This window comes from Strigops habroptila, chromosome 4 (assembly GCF_004027225.2).
Source record: "Strigops habroptila isolate Jane chromosome 4, bStrHab1.2.pri, whole genome shotgun sequence".
In the NCBI taxonomy this organism is placed as follows: Eukaryota; Metazoa; Chordata; class Aves; order Psittaciformes; family Psittacidae; genus Strigops; species Strigops habroptila.
This window is the reverse complement of record NC_046358.1, coordinates 9713799-9732682: the sequence shown is the minus strand read 5'-3', so window position 1 is coordinate 9732682 and position 18884 is coordinate 9713799. Positions and strand designations below refer to the sequence as shown.

The 18884-nt window shown below is 43.2% G+C and overlaps 1 protein-coding gene across 2 annotated transcripts in view; it reads right to left on the bottom strand.

Moving 5' to 3' along the window:
• Positions 1–18884, bottom strand: part of SLC35F4 (solute carrier family 35 member F4) — a 125859-nt gene that overhangs the window by 83976 nt on the left and 22999 nt on the right. The window lies entirely within an intron of this gene.

The following is an 18884-nucleotide window of genomic DNA, read 5'->3' as shown; positions in this document are numbered from 1 at the left end:
AAGTTCTCACTACTTGGATATGGTGCAAGCTGGGCTGGTACATCAGCAGTGCTGCTCACTTCGTATGATTTTTTTTTTCTGTGTGAGCATGAGCCATAGCTGCTCAAAACCCCCAGTATTTCCCTTGGGATAGTGCTCCCCAGCTGTCTGCTTCCTCTGAAGTGCTCAAAGATGGTCAGCAGCTCCAACACAACTAATCACAGCCTTTTCAAAGATCTCCCTCCAAATCTTCCTGTTTCTTCCTCCCACCCTCCATTTTGCTACAGCTGGCAGATTAGGTATCTCTGCATGTCTGTTTAGAAGATGCCTCCACCCCACTACCTAATGGATGTGAGTGAACGTGAGATAAAAAGTCATGTCTGCAATTTGCCTCTGTCTATAGCTCCAGTCTGGACTGTTGCAAGGGAAAGGTGGCTAAAATCAATAGAAAAATCAAAAGGATTCAGCTAATGTAGCTGCTGGCTAAACCAGATTTGGGAGGTGTGGCTAAGTCTTCATTGTTTAACTGGCAACCAAACTGGGGATTTAGTTTAATCAGTTCAGCCTCATCATCAACAACTGCTCAGAAATACCGTGTGGAGTAACATGCAGCATGTCCTAGTCAGAGATACAAGGTGGAACTACATGGAAAATTACTTTCCTTCAGTTTTGCCAGAATTTAGGCAATATGAGGATGTAGCCTCCATTTGGAGGTACAGGAAAGAAAAAAAGCTGGTGCACTTGGGAAAAAAAAGTCACACAAAACTAAAATGCATTCGAAAACCTTCCTTAATACTTTTTTTTTTTCCTTTTTACTTTCAGTCATTGCTGAATATGCTTAAGTTCACTTTGCTTTGTCCAGCATAGAAATAAGCAAATAGGGAACAGCAGAGCCAGCAAAGCCTAGCTCTTAAGGATTTCCCACTCCACACTGGCCTCTTGCGTCAGTTCTTTGAATTCCAATACTAATTAATTACTCATGGAATGTGTAGGATCTTAATACTAATCATTAATTGTTATTCCAATAAGCATAATTTGTACGATAGACTAACCCCAAGATCTGTATCTACTTTGCTCCAAATGGAGCAATGGGTTCACAAGTTACTGAGTTAAGAACAAAGAGAACCACACCAACACACTATCTCATCCGTCTCCCAAGTAATCATGCTAAAATACAGCAAAGAAAGAAATCCTTAAAACCTTTTTCATCCACCTGAAGCCAGGATTTATTGAAAACACTGTGCAGCTTCTCAGATGCATTTTCTCTGCAACATTTCAGTAGCAGTAACCTGTTATTTTCAGACAAGAAGATTAAGGACTGAGGTCGTTTGCAGAACACTTGAGGTCGTTTGCAGAACACTGAGGCTGGCAGCTTTATCTTGTTAGTTAACCACAGAAGTCCTTCTCCTGGCAGGGTGCAAGCATACAAGTACTAAAAATATACAGCTGAGATGGGGCAGTGTTATTTTATTTGAGTAAAGGAAGGGGAATGTGAGCACAGAATAGCTACTTGCACATTCCCGTAGACAATAAGCTCAACCCACCCCTCGCCCCTTTCCCTAGATACTCAGGCGGGTTTCTTTAGGCTTTTTATTCAAGTATTCTTTTTTATTCCATAAAACTTCAGCCACAGAGAAGATGACAATGGCACTGTCCCAAGCTTGGTGCAGCAGAGATGTATTCGTCCCTTCTGCCTGACCAGCAGCTCTGCTGTTTCCAAAGGATTTACAGCAGGGAGGTGTGTGACCAGCTCCAAGATGGATCCCACCTCTCACCCTCACCTAATGGCTCTCCAAAGGGCAGGAAGGCAAATCCTACTCGCCAGACTGCTGCCAGCATTCTTGTTAAAATTTTGCACTTCCTTTTTCTGGAAGTCTGAGATGCTTGTGCAATGTGGCTGTGAGACCCCCTGCTTGATTAGTGCAGTTAGAGGTGTATTTTGTATTGTGACTACTACTAGGAAAGGTTTCTCCATGCCCCCAACTACCTGTCCTTACTCTTCCCTTCCATAGTAATCCTGGTTTTGCCTCCAGCCACCCAGTCTTAGCTCTCCCCTGCATATCTCAGTGATTAAAATCGCTAGTCTGGAGAGAAGAAAGAAAGAAAAAGAATATTCATGGTGCTTTCCCCTCCCTCTTCTGTGTTTGCTTTCTGCCATTCCAGTGAGTTAAATCAGTGTAGTGCTCCAGACCCTGTATAGTCTGACTTGCATGTTTCAGTGCTATACACCGATAAGGCAGCAAAAGCAAGCTCAAGCTCAGGATTTTTAGTTCTTTTTTCTTCTGCAAGAACCGGCTGAAGATGAGAACTGTCCCTTTAATGTGTCTAGATGTGCGTCAGAGACTCTTTTAGCACCATGTGGACAAGGAGAAGCAGGGCTGCAAGCTGGACCCCTCCAAATCCCTCAAAATTTGCCTCTAGAATGGACTTGTGACAGCAAAATTTGCCTGCCCATTGTATCCTCTGTCATTCAAAAGCCCCCCAAGCCCTCATCGTCAAACACAGGCATTGCAAAGCCCGTCCTGGCTGGTAACATATGCAGCATGACATTCCCATCCTTCTGTACCTTCCACTACAGCAGCAGAGACCCTGGAGCAATAACAGCTACTTGCATTAGAAATGAATATCAATGTGCATTGGTGGTTCTGCTGAGCCCAACTCAGCTGCCACAGCAGGAGCAGCAGTGAGACAGGGCAGAGCAGGAGGAGGGAGTTCAAATCTACACACAGAAAATGAAAGAAACCTGTATGTTTTCTGCAGTAATAAGTCCTCCTTCATCCTATTCTTCCCCATGTGAAAATCAACAGCATCTTCTGGGTCACCTGAAACAATGCTTCTCCACAAGCCTCTTCTGCTCCACCTGCCTCAACAAAGAAATCAGAATACAGTGCTGGAAGCGACCTCAGGAGTCCTTTATCCTTCGCTCAGCCTTAAGGCAGACTGTGCTGTATTCAGCATTGCTGACAAACTGCCATCTAGTCTGTTCACAAAAGTCACCAGCAGTGGGTACTCCACAGTTTCCTCCTGAGTCAGTCCCACCGTTTCATACTTTTTTCCCTACTGAGTCTTGGGAAAGTCTCTCCTAATGAAAAACCAAACTCCTTTGCACTATCTTAAGCCAAATTACTTCTTGCCCTGTCCACAACAGTCCTGGAGAACGGCTTGCTCTTGTCTTTCTTTCACACATTTGAAAGCTCATAAATGTTCCTCAGCGCTATCTCACCTGGACTCAAAAACCCTGTAGGTCACGTTTACTATCACTCTCAACTGGTGAACCCATAAATACTCCTGGACAGTGGTACCAAAAAATGAGCCTTATGCTCCCAAAAACCTTCACAGCACTCCCCCGGTGTAAAAAGATTACACCACACAGCTGACATGTGATGCTCTGTCTGCACAGCAGAGCACGGGACAGCTTTGCTCACAACAGCTGCAAACCACATAGACAACAGCACATCACCAATCTCTCTAGTAGATGTCGGATCTTTCAGAGCCCACACAAGCAGACAGACCAGCCCATACTAATTCCTGAATACGCTGTACGTATTCAGAAAGCTTTTAACTGCATAGCTATATCAGTTTAATCTAATGGAAGGTGTCTGTAAGGGAGAGACATGGATAGGGAAGAAGAAAAATTCAGTCAGCCAACACTTAGACAAATAGGGCAGGTTGTTAACAGACAGCATCCACACTCTCACTCTGGATGGTGCTGCCTTCTCCAACCTGCTACTAAACTGCTTTGCTGAGTGTTCACAGGAAACTACTGAGGGATGGGTCTTCTTTAAACCTGCTACAGAACAGCACGGAGCAGCTGTTTGGAAGGTAACAGGGAGCACTTGACCTTGTACCTGGAAATGCATTAAGATATCAAACAAAGCAAGGCTGAAACATCCGTGGGACTTCCTTGTTGACTGTTGGCTTGAAAGAGTTCCTTTGTGCCCCAGTGGTAACACAGGAAGGCTGCATGGTCACAGGAGAAAGTGCAGGGATGTGACCTGATGGGGGCAAGGATGCTTAAAGACCCTGCGGTCAACCAGGTTGAGACCATGTCAGGAGGACTAAAGACAGAGTCTTACTCTGAATGCCAGCACACTGAGACCAGGACTGGGATAAGCATGTGGCTGGTCCTGTGATCACCAGCACATTGGGCCTGCCTGCATTCACTGGTAAAAAAAACACACAAAAGGGGAAAACAGAGAGCAATGACCTTCAGCTATGCTGAAATTCCTCTATCAGGTAACCCATACATAGAATTTCATACATTTACATGACACCACCACCTGAAAGAGGGACATAAAGTACAAGAAAGAGTCATTTTTCCCGCATGAATTCTTACACGTCAGTCCAAAAAAATGTTAAGAGACAGGTCTGAATCCCTGCCCTGCCCCAGATTGCCTGGGTAACCTTGAGCAAATTACTTCAATAATCCAAGGTGCAACTCCTCATCCATAAGGTCAGAATGGCAGAGCTTACTCCATGGCATACCCTCGGAACAATCCAGAAGGACAATGAGTCACTGAAGTAGCAGAGGCCAGATTTGATAGATGGTATCTCCACAGCATCAAAACAGCCACAACGATTACTGGTATCATCACATTCCTAAGATAAACGAGGGCCTAATCAGAGAAGATAAATGACTACTTCAATAGCAAGCCAATTCTTCTAGGAGGAAAAACAAATCAAGATTTTTCACTTCCTCACCTCAACCCATCCACCAATAAATAACTCTTTTAATTGGGAAGCAGCAGAAGCAACTTTTGACCCAATGCCATAAATTGGCTTTCAAATCAACCAAGCAACAATATTGCCTTCCAAAGCAGAAAATTTCTCAGTGTTTCTTTTCCTCATACTTGCAACAGCTTAGTCATCAAAACAGACAGGCCTTGGCTAAAGCCATGTACTTCATTAGCATTACAGAACCAGCTGGATGACTGACAGAACGAGCTGCTCATTGGCAGTGCCATTTTTGGGTCTGTCACCAGCAGAGACACTGTCCCTATGTGGAAACACCAGCACACACCCTGCCAGGTGCCAGCGAGACCCAAAGAGCAAATTTCTCAAAAACACACATCTGGAACCAGGCCAGACCAGCTGGAGCATCTGCTTTGTATTTGCATCACTTCACAGGATCTTTCCACTGCTGCTTCGCTGCAGAGATGCGAGCAATTAAAAAACCTCAAGCTCATGTCTGTTGTTCTACCTGTCTTATCTTGGCTCTCTGATTATCATTGAAATAATCACAACAAAAATTGGAACAGAGACCCAAACTCTGGTCTCAGTGAAATCATCTGCAGGCTCAGAATAAACTATGGGCTTGAGAGCTTTGCTGTACTGAGCCCTAAATAACAGAGGTGGGAAGGGAACAGAGTGCACAGCCTCTATAGCACCATGAAAAACTAGGTGAGACTTTGCATGGATAACTCAGACAAGACAGAGAATCCAAACATAACCGCCTTACACATTCTTAATCAAATCATAAAAAACACTGCAGAGCACGACAACACTGTAGCAACACAGACAAGAGCACAGGAACAAGAGTGCTGTGAGCACCGCACACCAAACCTGCCAACAAGCTTCCACCTACGCAACCAGTGTCATGAAAGCACCCTGAGAGAGACCCTCTCTCTGCTCATTGAGAAGCAAGAGCAGAACAAGTGAAAGGAGCCAGACATTTTCTAGTTTATCAAGGGGGGGGAGGGGGGAGGAAGGCAGGGGGAGGAAGATAACAAGTTGCTCATTTTAGTCTCTCTTTTTGACCACATCCTGGATGACAAAGTCACAAGTTCTTAAAAAAAAAAAAAAAAACAAAAAAAAAAAAAAAAAAAAAAAAAACAAAAAAACCCCAAAACCCCCCCCCCCAAAAAAAAAAGATGCTACATTTTCACTCTCAAAGAAAGGCACAACTGAAGCATCTCTTTTCCTACCTTCATCTTTCAAGAGCTTCCAAGTTATTTTCACCCCATACAAGTCCTACTTCCCATCCACTACTAACCAGCAGCTGGTCCACTCCTCTGGTGCAAAGTACATCATCTTTGAGAGTCCTGAGGTACTTCAGATTCGAGGATTGCTCACCCCTGCCTCATTTCTGAGGAGAGGCAAGTCAGGCAAATGTGGCCAGCCATGGTAAAGGTGACTTGAGATGCATAGCAGAGGAGGATTTACACAGACAAAACTACAACAGGGTCTTCAAGCAGGCAGGCTGTAACTATCTAGCAAGGAATATTATATGGGACAAGGACTTCAGAGGTGACTTTTTCATCCATCAAGATGAAAATGAAATCACACGGGGAAGTCATGGGACAGGAAAGCAAATTCTGCTGAAGCATCAATTCTCATGAGGGACATCCCTACCAGATCCTCTGGACAATGCTTGTAGCCTTTTAAGGCTACAGCATTTCCAAACACGAATGCTTGTGGCAGGGTTTTCAAAGTAGCATGGAGCCATAATTTCAATAGGGGTTCAAAGCCAGCCTAGCAGGGATTTGCTAGGCTCGAACATCAAAAGAATAGTGAGACAACTGGCTCCTGTCTCTGAGGACACCTAAGCCATGCCCTGACATCACCTGGGCTGAGGCTGCCACGTACAAACTACCCCAGCATGTATAAAGGCGGCGTATCGGTGAATGGGTGTGTCACTCAGTTTGTCCAAATAGCTGAAAATAAGGAAAAATGGAAATAAATTCTAAAACAGAACACCTCCCTCTCTCCTTCCCTCCCTCCCTCCACAAACCCCCAGAAATTTTTTCACAGCTAGCAAAACAGTATGTACAAAATACTGTAACAATAGTTCCTCAGTGGGGCCCTTGCAATAATAAATTCAAAACACACAATCCCCTGAGCAAAGAGAACACACATCATTAATGGCAAGCTTACACGTTAGATGCAATTCAAACTAGACTGCACTGTATTTAAGCAAAAGGAGGTCATCTTTATTTCCAGCTGTGGAGTTTTACTATTATTAATTTTGCTTTATTAGCAGCATGGGACAACTGAGAAACAAACTCCTGTTTCGATATGAGCCTTGCACATTGCTGGGGACGCCAGCACAAAAACAAGAGGCCAAGTGTCTGACACGGGACCAAGAGCTAAGGGAGATGACTTCAGCATGTTAGATCCGCAAGGGGGAGTTAATTAACTGAGGGAGTATGGTCTGGGGCACAGAGCAGCGGCTGGGGATTCAGCTGCCCCCAGGCTCTGCTGCTGGCTGGCCTGCACTAGGAAGGCAAAGCCTTTCGCATCCCTGCCCCTTCCCACTGGGTATGGAGGCTGAGGAGTTCCCCTCTTTTCTACAGGAAGAGCTGAAGCTATGTCCCCAGTCTCTGCAATAGCAGAAAATTAGCTAAGTAAAATAACAAAGCATCAAACCGTAAATGCAGAGAAATGCTAGCCAGCAAAACACCTTCTTCCAGCCCCATCACTTAAGAACCCACAACAGCAGTGAGCGGTTATAAAACATTTAGAAGAACACCCTGGTGGGCTGAGATCAGGAACACGAAACCTCATCTCCACAGGTACTTTTACTAAGTTACAATCAGGCAGAACTGTGACTTTGAATGAAAGAGCCAACTCAGCTTCCTCTGGAGCTCCAGTACTGCCATGCCAGCATAAATTTTAATAAAACAGAAATGTAAATGTAGTCTTTTTACCCCTTGAAATGTTGCTGTACATAGAATGAGACTCAGAGGCCTTAAATAACAGTCCATTCAAGCATTACAATGAGCTATTTTTCCCACATAACTAGGTACTTCTATTCCAGCAACCTGACAGCAATTCAGAGAGCTGCCTTTCCCTACTGTGAGCCAAAAAGCCACTCCACACACTGACAAACTGATTTGTCAGGTCTACTACTACTACTTTTTTTTTTTTTTTTTTTTTTTTTGGCCTGTTAGTCTATGGCCTCATCACCAAGTAACTCAAAGAGCATATTTATTTATTTATTTAGTTTTCAGGAACGACCTCCCTCTTGTCTGTCACAGCACCAATTTAAATTGAGATCAATGTGAGAGATCAAAGATAATGTAAATATATGGTGTTCCTTGTAGATGCTGATGTACCATAATGCAAACCAGCCCCTAACCAGCAGGGGAGGTTGAAAGAAATCTCCTTCCTTTGAGGTAGCAATTAGCATGGCATCCCTCGTTGCTTTGATGAATCCAGGCACAGCCACTTTCAGACACACAAGGCAGGGCTGGAAGGATTGACTGACCAGAGGAACTGTCATGTTCCTTTACATGCAGTATGTGTGCACAGTGAATTCAGGTACAGACCAGAACCAAACAGGCTCTACAAAGATCCTCCATTGCCTGCTACAGCTGTAAGCAAGGTCTGTACTACACAGATGCATCTTTATAAGCTTATTGAAATTTTACCATATTTAAATAACCACACTGATTTCACAGTTAAGGTAGGAACAAACATTAAGACATATTTATTTCTAACTTGCTGCTTTCGTCATCACTGCATGCCTTTCTAACGCAAACAGAACTTGGCTTACAAAGTCTACCAAATCAGGCACAGCAGAACAGAGGCAAGATTCCCTTTTGCAAAATACGCTACCCTCTGAGAGCTGTACCTCAAAGAGGTCAGCCTAGAAAACCCAGAGCTGCCTTGTTTACGGCTCCTATGTGAGGGCCAGTATTTGAGAATATAAAGTTTTGGGGGAAAAAAAGGAAGAAAATAGCAGTTTCCAAGCAAAAGTATTGTCTGGTTTTGCTTCCTGCTGATATATTTCATTTGTGGGATTTACGTGTCAGATGACTGCAGTGAAATGGTGCTGAGTGACACGAGACAAGTTGGCATTACCCCCATTGGGTAATGTACTGAAAATAGAGAGTAAAGGAAAGGAGAAGAAAGCACCGCTGAGCAGAACGTGGACAACTTCTCCCCCTCAGATCAGGCACACCAGTGACCTCCACCCAGAATGGCAAAGTGAGATAGGATATAAAAAAAACCCGCACCTTTATGTAACCTATCTCATTTTTCTCAGCATCTCTTGGTCTCCTTCCAGTACCAGTACTGACTGCAACAGAAACAGGAAAAAAAACTTCTCTTGACTTTACCCTGAAACGTGCAGGGAGAGGAAGTGATGCAAACAACACCTCAGGGAAAAAAATTCTTAGAAAGTAAACTCCTCAAATAGGAAACCAAAATTAATCAAGAAACACTGTGACTGGAGTCCATCAGCAACAAAAGGGACAGGACCCTCTCACCACAAAGGTCACCTGTACTGACCACTGCCCAGGACAGACAAAAAGCACAGCCATCTTGAAAGCAGCCCTGGCACCCTTACTTTCTGTGAAGCAGCAGATTTCAGGACAGAGCTGGCTTTTGGGCTAACATCGCAAAGCCACTACAGAGACCTGAAGCGGAACAGCTTGTTCTCCTGTCCATGTTTTTTCACAACCATGCAGCCTTGGGAGCTGTGAAGCTGCCTCCTGACGGATGGCCTTGTGCCCAGCATGGGCTTTCTGGAGGACAGCAGGAGCCATGCTGTTTTCACCTGGACAGCTGCAAACCTGGAGAAGGGATAATACAGAAGGGATGGTTGTGACTGAGCCTCCTGCCCACTTCTACCTTGTGCTTCATGCCGTAAAGGAAGGAGCACTCAGGCTTCCAACTTCTTCATGCTTCTGAAACAGAGTCCTTCACACAGGAGAATCAGCTCCATGGATTTAGCAAGGTATAGTAGTAGCATAGTAGCCACTGCTCTCAGTGTATCCTGCTCCAACATATGTAAATCAACTAAAACAGGCTTAGGAATGTGGTTGGGTCTCAGTTTAATCTCTCTTGGTCAGACATACCAAATATAACCAAAGAGAGGTTTGTCTAGACTGATCTGGAAAATACCACTCAGAGATCAATCCCTGCACCTCAGAGTGCTGACCCATCCTTCCTGAAGCGTGAACTAACAGGTCATTCTTCTCCTTTTAATGTTTTGAAGGTAGACACCACGTATGATCTCAGTCATCTGTCTTGTACTGAACAAGACAGTGCTTTCAGTCTTTGAGCTCATACCATGTACTTGACTCAGTCACAGAAGGCATCGCCCATCTCCTTTCAGAAAGGCATTGGAGTGACCTTGACAGGACAGAGAAATTGTAAAACTGATCCAGATGACTGGCCCAAATTTTATTTTCCAACAGCTGGGGTGTGATTCTCATTTGCTGAACAAGAAACAGATCACAGCTTTTGCTGAAGACAAGCCTTGCCAAAGGCTGCCAAGCTGGGATGTACACTCCAGCTCCTTCAGATCACTACACTTTCCCACAACAAAACACTCGAAGGAAAGATTTCTTCCAGTTTCAGGCCCAATGTGAGCACCTATTTAATACCCATTAACCTGCAGAATGTCTTGGCGCAGCATACACCTTTATAATGAGGCTCCTCCACTCCCCTACAAGAGTCCTACACACTGTCCAGGGGGTGACTACATGGCACAAACAGCACGTAGTTCAGCAGGCAACAACTTACAGCTACGTTTTCCCTCTGGTCACAAGCCGTCTGCATGCATAGGACCCATGATTATCACTTCCCTAACCACCGTCCAGGTCTCTCTTCTCCTCCATAGCCAAAGCTGATGTCAGAGCCTACAGGACATTCTGCAAACATAAGAGCTGCCCAGAAAACAGACATCACAATATTCGCAGTAAGTGGTGGGTTTTTTCCGCAGAGAAAACTGAGAGCCTACAACATTTATCCTGACAGAACAGGGAGAGGGGCCCTGCTGTTTTGGAGCAGGGAGCCCCATCCTGCACTCTAGCAACCCAGAAAAGGGCCCTATCTCTTCCTTGCCAGGCTCTTCAATCACTAGAGTAGAAAAGCAGACTCCCTGTGCTCCCATAGGAGAGACACCACCTCACCCTAGAACAGCCATCAATCATCCTAAAGCTGGGAACACTAAGCAGGACTTGGAAGACCAGTATTTAAATTACAGTGACAGAGTAACTGAGGTTGGAGGGGACCTCCATGTGCTTGTCCAACCTCCTGCTTAGGACAGGACTGATTCCTATTTCAGCACTTACCAGCTCTCTACATGGATTTTCTTGCTGCAGCATGCATCCATTACCTCTTGTCCTTCTGCTGTGCACCTCTGAAAAGTCTGATTCCATCTTCCACATAACACACCTTCAGCTAACTGAAGAACACAACTACATGTGGTGCCCTGGCCCCCTGACTACTTTGGTGGCCTTCACTGCATTTTTCGCCAGTCCAACAATCTCTTGAACCACGGGGCAGAGGTTGCAAAACAGGGCAGTCCAGATGTGGCTTCATCAGCGCTGAGGCAAAGGAATTTATCACTTCCCTTAGTTTGCTGGTTACACTCTAGCTAACACAGCCCAGTAGGTTATTAGCTTTCAACACAAGAGCACACACCAACTCATGTTCAATATGTTGCTCCCCAAGAATCCTGGGTCTTGCTCTGCTGAGCTACTACCTACCCAGCCTGCACCAATGCAGCAAGTTGCTCCACCCCGGAGGCAGGACTTTACTTCTGTCCTCATTGAAAATTCCTTTAAATTACAAGTTTTGAGCCCCACACTCCAGCAGCACAGCCCTAGCACTGGGGTACTGCTTATTCCCTTCAACTGGAATTTCTTCTTTGACCTGAAAGGTATTCCTCATTTGTCAGTTCAGATGACACATTCCCACAAGAATGCCAACCTTCCAACAAATTGCCATCTTCTCGCATCTGTCAGCTGGAAAATTCCCAGCTGGGTGTTACGTGATAAAGCCACTGCTCGCATCCAAGATCTGTCCTGAGATAAAACTGTCTTTGTCTAAACAATTCTATGATTCTATAAGCTGAGAGTGCACATTGATAAGTTTAATCTTAAAGTAGAGGACAGTCATGTTTTAACATTTGTCATCCTGACATTAACATCCTGAAAGTAGGATGTGATGACTACGAGCAGCTAATCCAAAATAAATTCCTCAGTTTCAGGGCAATATTCAGTATACACTCATATTCATTACAGGATCAGATACAAAGCAAGTATAGGAACTTCTGAGTTAAGATTGCAAATCCAAACCTGTGTTGGATATGCAGTTTTGTGTACTAGTATAACTTAACTCTGCCCTGGCAATCATACCAAGCATTCCAGATGACAGAATGATGATACTTCAGAATGTGACAGCAGAATAAAATAAATTGGAAAGTTTGGTTTAGACTGCCTTAGTTCTCCAGCTCCTCTCCCCCACTTTCTGCCTGCCCTAGTGTCATACGCACAGCAGCAACAGGAGCAATGCTCCTGAGGCCAATGAGTTTTCCAAAACAATAGTTTTCCAAACACAGCACTACACCCCAAGCCTGGAATTGAAGTATTTCACTCAAGATCAGCTGAAGAAATCTGAAGCATTTAGGTGGTTTTAGGAACAAGAAGCCTAGCAAAAGCACAACTGTTTCTAAATCCCCTTGAGCTGACTAAATATTTAGATAACTAAGAAGCATACACAGATGCCAAACCCCTCCCACAGGCAGAAGCCTGGTATTTGGGCAAAACTATCACATGACATTCAGGATTGCCATAGGTGGAGGATGCACTGGCGCTGCCAGCAGGGAACCTCTGGAGAGAATCATTAAGCTTAATTTCACTCCGAGGAGTCAGACACTGCACTGCACTGTCCCACTCAAGCAGGGTAAACGTGACCCAGCAAATGTAAAGCTGGGGTGCAAGTTTTATAGCTTGTCCTCTGCCTGAAGAGTTGAGATGCTCTGATTTGCTCTAGGAAAACCCCAAGGGTAGACATGGACAGGAATAACCACTGCAGGAAAACATACCAGAGGCTGGACTGGCACAGAAGAGCATCAGGTCTGCAGGATACAAAGTTCAAATGACTCAGCTATGCTCATGAGCGTGGGAAAGGTCCTAAAGTCACCTGAGACATTTCGGACTGCACCACAGTCCTTCAGTCCATTAAAACCAGCACATCCCACACTCAATGTGCAGCAGCACTGTGCCCTTCATCATGCACTAAAAAGGGTCCCAAGCAAAATGGGACATGCATTTGTTCTAGCATCAACAGCAGGAAATTGCAAGTCACACAGTGGCAGGACCAGAGCAAAGCCTGCTGAATGGATCACGGGAAAACATTGTTACCCTCTGCAAAATTATCCACGCTTCAACAAAGCATTCAGTGGAATTATCAAAGGATCAAAATTACTAAATGTTCCACGAAGACCTTGGATTACTGTACTGTTGTGTCAACAAGATGGAAATAACAAGTATCAGAAAATATACCCTTCTTACAGTAAAATGAGGATTGTGCTCTCACCTGCCTCATTACTACACCTCCAAGTAGTCAAAAATTGATATAATTTTGCTGTTTGTTAAAATGAAACAGTTCAGTCAAAAGTAACAGCTTGTGCTTCAACCCAGTGTGACTAATCCAACGATGCACACACCAGGCAATCTACTTCACTACTGTTTTAATAAAAAATGATTTTTTTTCTTTTCCCCCCCTCCCCGATATGCCAGAATATTGGTGATTACTTAGGATTATATCAGTGCTCATTCCATTAAGCAATCCATTTCACAAAGCATCTATGATTTAGACATACAATTCTACATTGTGCTTGATGCTGCTTTGTATTTCCTTGGAAATAAGAAGCCCGAAGAACAGGAAGCACAGACTGGGAAGTTCCCATCAACTTGAATGCCTACACATTCTGAGGATTGAGACCTTGGGAGTAATTCTCTGCTGGCATTAGCAGACAAATTCTGCAAAAACTCCATGAAACTGCCTAAGGGGAATTTGCATTTACCAGCTCAATTGCCATCCACCAGAAGCACATTCCTATCATACAGGTGTGAAGTCCAGATGTTGTACCATACATCATGGCAATAAGCAGCTCAGATTTGTATTACCAACAGAAAGGTGAACACTGAAGTGAAGTGTTACTGCTTTCTTCTTTTCCTTCACTTCATACCACAACCAGCCAAAATGTTCCCATCACGTTTTGGATCTGCCCTGAAAGCAGGGCAGATCCTGATGACATGCATCATCTGCTGCATGGACATCTGGCCACATCAGAGGAAGCAGCTTGGTTACCACCAATTAGCCAGAACAGTGCAATAGGTCTGAGGAAAGCAGTCTCTGAAATAAATGCCAGGCCACAAGGGAGTATTTTAACCACTGTTCACTGCTGCTTGTATCTTTTTCCCATTTTTCAAATGCTCAATGCCAAATCAAACTCATTGAGAGAGGTGTTCTTGGATCAGCGTACGTTATCACAGATCTGAGTCAGCTCCTTCTGAAGACAACCATAAAGTTCTCACTAAACAGTCAAGCACAGCAAAGCTTTTTATTTATATATGTATTTTATATTACTGTATTTTATTTCATTTAATTGCAAGGCGAGAATAACTCCTCCAAATTCAGTTATCTTCTAGAAAATGTGCCTGGTTTTTACCAGCTTAGCTGGCAAATCACAAGGATTTGTTCTGACTTTAGTGTCTGTTTTACAGGCTGCAGGAGATTATCTGCATCCAGCAGTTAAAGAACCTTCCTCAAGAAAGAGAAAAATTAAACTTTGATAAACATTTTGTTAGCACTCCAGCAAAAGCAGAACCACCTCACTGAGGAAGGTTGATTATGTAAGGCGTCAATTCCTGCCTCACATATTTTCACTCTATAATAAAGATGTTTGAGAGCCAGAAATCCAGCAGCTGCAGTAATAGGAAGAAGTTATTGTAACTAGCAGATAATCTGATCCCAAATTTGAATTTTCTTTCTTGCAAAAGCACAATTAAATACTAGCAAGTGAAAGAAAAAACTTAAATCTATTTAATACACTCCAAATCATTTTACATCAGTAAAAAACAAAATTCCAGGAAGTTAGTTGGGAGGAGACTGAAACAGAACCTTTACCTACATGAACCAAAACTGACAGCAATACTGTTAAGGAAAAAAGCACCACAGAAAACCAAAGCAATAGTCTTAATTTACTGCTGAATCTTTCAGTTCTGTTTCCTTCCTTTGCCTTCCTTGGAAAGTGCATGTTTTATTTATGATTAGAGGAACTTATCCCTGAAGGGCATGTCTCACCAAGCTGATCTTTTAGGGGACAAAGTAAATTTAATATGAACTTTCTCTGCTTCAAATTGACAGAACGTTAAATGAGCCCACATATTTCTATCAGGTTCTCTTATTCAGTTGCTGTGTTTCAGTTATCAAGGAAGGCGCAGGCTCTGCTGCTAGAATTAGGAATGGCTTATTTTCACTAGATTCCTCCTTTCGCCAAAGTCGAAGTAATAATAGAATCCAGAAAGACAAGAAAAGCTTCTTTTACTGCTAAATTAATCCAAAGCTCTGCAAAAGAGCTAAATAAAAATAGTTAAAAATCCATGTACTTGCTTTTGCCTAATTTCATCCTACACAGAATTTCAAGAGGCAGATCATTGCCAAAGGTTTTCAACAAATTTTTAAAGTAATAAACAAAAAATAACCCACACATCGGCATACCTCTAATGCTAAAAACATGACCTCTTGCTTGTAGAAGTTCCCGAGCATGCACGGTTCTTTATTCAGCTGACCTAGAACTCTTTCTAGAAGTTACCCTAGACTTCCTGGAACAACTGCTGGTCAACTTGGGAACACCAGCCTTGGACGAGGCACACAGAAAAGCCACATTCCTGTTCCACCACTGGACATCACACATTACCTTTCTCCTAACCCCAGCTTGCACATTACCAACAAGGGCAGCGGACACAGTCTCTTGGGCAAGCTCAGACTTTTATTTAGCTCAGATATACAGACTTAACATGTGATTAGATGGAGAGTGAATAAGCTTCACTGGAGGATGGACATTTGGTTTAATTAATACAGTTTGCACTTGTTGTAGTGGGACTCTTCATCACCAAGGGCCATACCTAAACACACATTACAAGGTTTTAACTTCTTTTGCTCCACATCAACAAGATGAATATAAAAGGAAGCATGATAGTATTTTCTCAGTACTTCAGTTCATTTATTTCCTGCCTCCAGCAGATGAAAGCAATCCTACCACTGGCTGATGACTAAGTAGTTCAAGGAAAAAAAAAAAAATAAACAAAAAAGCACCAAGGATCAGTCCTGTGAAGCTGGCCTTTCTGGAGCTAATCAAGTCTTATTCACTCTAATTTGACCCTTATTAGACTTTGCAAGGAAAATTTTCCTCAGGCCATCTAAAAAAAAAAAAAAAAAAATCCTTTTTCCTTTTTCATTGTCATGCTGTTTGTAGGAAGAGAATACATTTACATACACAGAACAAACTATCTCCAGATTTTCCAACAACCATGACATGCTGTTTGCGCAGAAAATCCTCTAAAAGAAGAGAGGGGCATTGAGAACACCTGCTCATGCCCAAAGTACAAACTGTTTTTAGTTCTTGTTCTTCGGGAATGTTTGTTCATCCCATTAGAGAGCTTTTACCACTTGTAAATTATATTAAGTTACTACCAGGATAATCATGCTAAGACAAAAGCTTCCCTATATAACATAATTCTCTAAGTAACCCTCTAGCTACTTGCATCAGACTTTACCTCCAACTTCCTCATCTTTATGACATCAGCCTTAGGTTCAGCTAAGTTTGTGACACTTAGGTGTCACAAAAACAGCTCAAAATGACAAAATGGACATGCCCATCAGAAGCTACAAAAAGTTTCTTATGGTTGCTCCTGAAAAGCAAAGAGAGACCAGGTTTTGCACACCATTTCATTCACAGCAGCAGAGAGTGGACACAACAGCAAGCAGGCAACTCTTCGCCCCAAAGGGCTACAGATGTTACAAACTAGTATGGAGCTCCAAGTTAACATGCACTTAGCACAGCCAAGGCAGCTCTCATGCAAGCAAATCAAAAGCAGTTCTTCCATCATTCAGGCTTTCCCACATTACACAGTGCACGAAGGTTAGATCTATGGAGCTCAAAGATGGTAACTCATCATATCTCAAACTTCTCACCTCAGGACAGGGCACAAGTATTTGTGGAACAAGGAGTAACAAGAAAATACTCCAAGCTCTCCAGAGGTAAAGGACACAGGAAAAAGTGTTTAATTCTGAATCCTACTATTCTGGGCACACATGTGCTCATACAAGGTCAGGTGCAAAAGATAAGCCTACAGAATATATTCTTGATACAGTAGCATCTCTTCTGCCCTGCTGCCCCATTCCCTGTGCAGAGAGAAGCAGGTGAAAATTAGAAAAAAGCCCAACCACAACACGAACATGCTATCTCGCAACAGCAGTGATCTTGCTGGAAACCCAGAGTGATGGGCACTAATTAAACACTGATGATTAATCAGTTCGTTATAAAAAGCAGCTGTTCACACATGGAAATGCTGGAGACATTGAAAGGTCCCTTCACACCAACCTCTTACTCAAAGTGGTGCTGAGATCTGTATTAGATCAGGTCAGCCATGCCTTTATCCAGCTGAATCTCGAAAACAAGAATGCAGATCCTGCTATTCCTTGGTTCAGCCCTCTCCAGTACAGCCCTACCTCTAGTGAAAATTCCCAAAATGAACCTCCCAAGCTGCATCTTGAAGGACACTGTCCCTTATCTTATCATTTGTATTACGCTGCAGTTTGCCTCTATCACCTTTGCAACACCCTTTCCAACAGACTGCTAGGGCTCACTGTCATGTCTACCTCCAGCTCAGGCAGCGAGATGCAAAGAACAATTCTGGAGATTCTCAAAATACGAGACAGTAGCTTGTAGCTACTGCAAAGGTTAATACCAGGGCAACACTGGTCAAACAGAACAAGCCCACGGAGCACTGAGTTTCTTCAGGTTCCTTAGCTTTGAAGCAGTGCTGAGCAACAGAGGGCAGATTTTAAAATTCTCAGGAGCATTTTGTATCATGATAGGGAAGGCAAGCACAGAGCCACTGCAGCAAAAGATTTCAATAGTCAAAATACACGCATCCCACTACTATTAATTTACATATATGTGCAGTAAGTGACGGAGCCAAATGACCTAAAACCAGGCCAAAGCAAAAGTCTGTACGGCCACATAAAGACTCTAAAACACACTCTCTAAAATGAAAAGTTGGTCCAGATGGTTGGACCAGATGATCCTTGAGGTTCCTTCCACCCTGGGATTCAGGGATTCTATGATGCAATTCTAGTAGCTACCTTTCAGTTATATCTGGGGCAGAACAACACCGTTTAGTTAATGAAGCTTCAAAGCTTAGCAGCACAGATTAAGCAAGCGAGATGTTAGAGCTGGTCCTATTCCTATGCCTGCTGATGACAGGTTTGTGACTGTGCCCTAGCCTCCTTTCCAGTCTTACCCTCTAGTGCATCAGTAGAGGATATTTTGTACAAAGACATCATCTGCTGCTGTGTTCTGTGTGCAAAGCAGGACTGGAGTCTTCAGGCACTTCTATAAAACAAGTAAATTCATTACAACAAAAGATCCCCAAGACTCCATGAAAAGCATCAGGTATTTTTCCTTCAGTAAGTTACTGCTATTGCATGAAATGCGAACTTCTTTCTTCTCTCTTAAAAAGAACATTTCCTAGGCTTTGAAGCATGAAATAAGTAAGCCCCATAGAGAATGGTATTTTTAGCTTCCAGGAGCACATGATGTGCCAATGGCTTCTGTCAAGATCATCAGTCTTGCAAATTTAAGTTGATTGAAGTAATAAGAGTGCTTGGCAAACATGCCCAGTTGAAACGTATAAAAGGCCAAAACGTCTAATCAGACAGCATGAAGTAAATGTAGTCCTCTATAAAACTTCTAAACAACTCATATTGGCAGTACTGGAAAAAAGCTTACTGTGTTGCATAAGTACAAAGCATTTTTAGTCTTCTTTTTTAATCTTATCGTAACCAGTTAATTTTTTTTGTCATCACTCTGTCCTTTCTTTCCAAGTATTTATACAAATCAGTCTCATCCGCATTAAAAACTAATTAACTCAGCACCA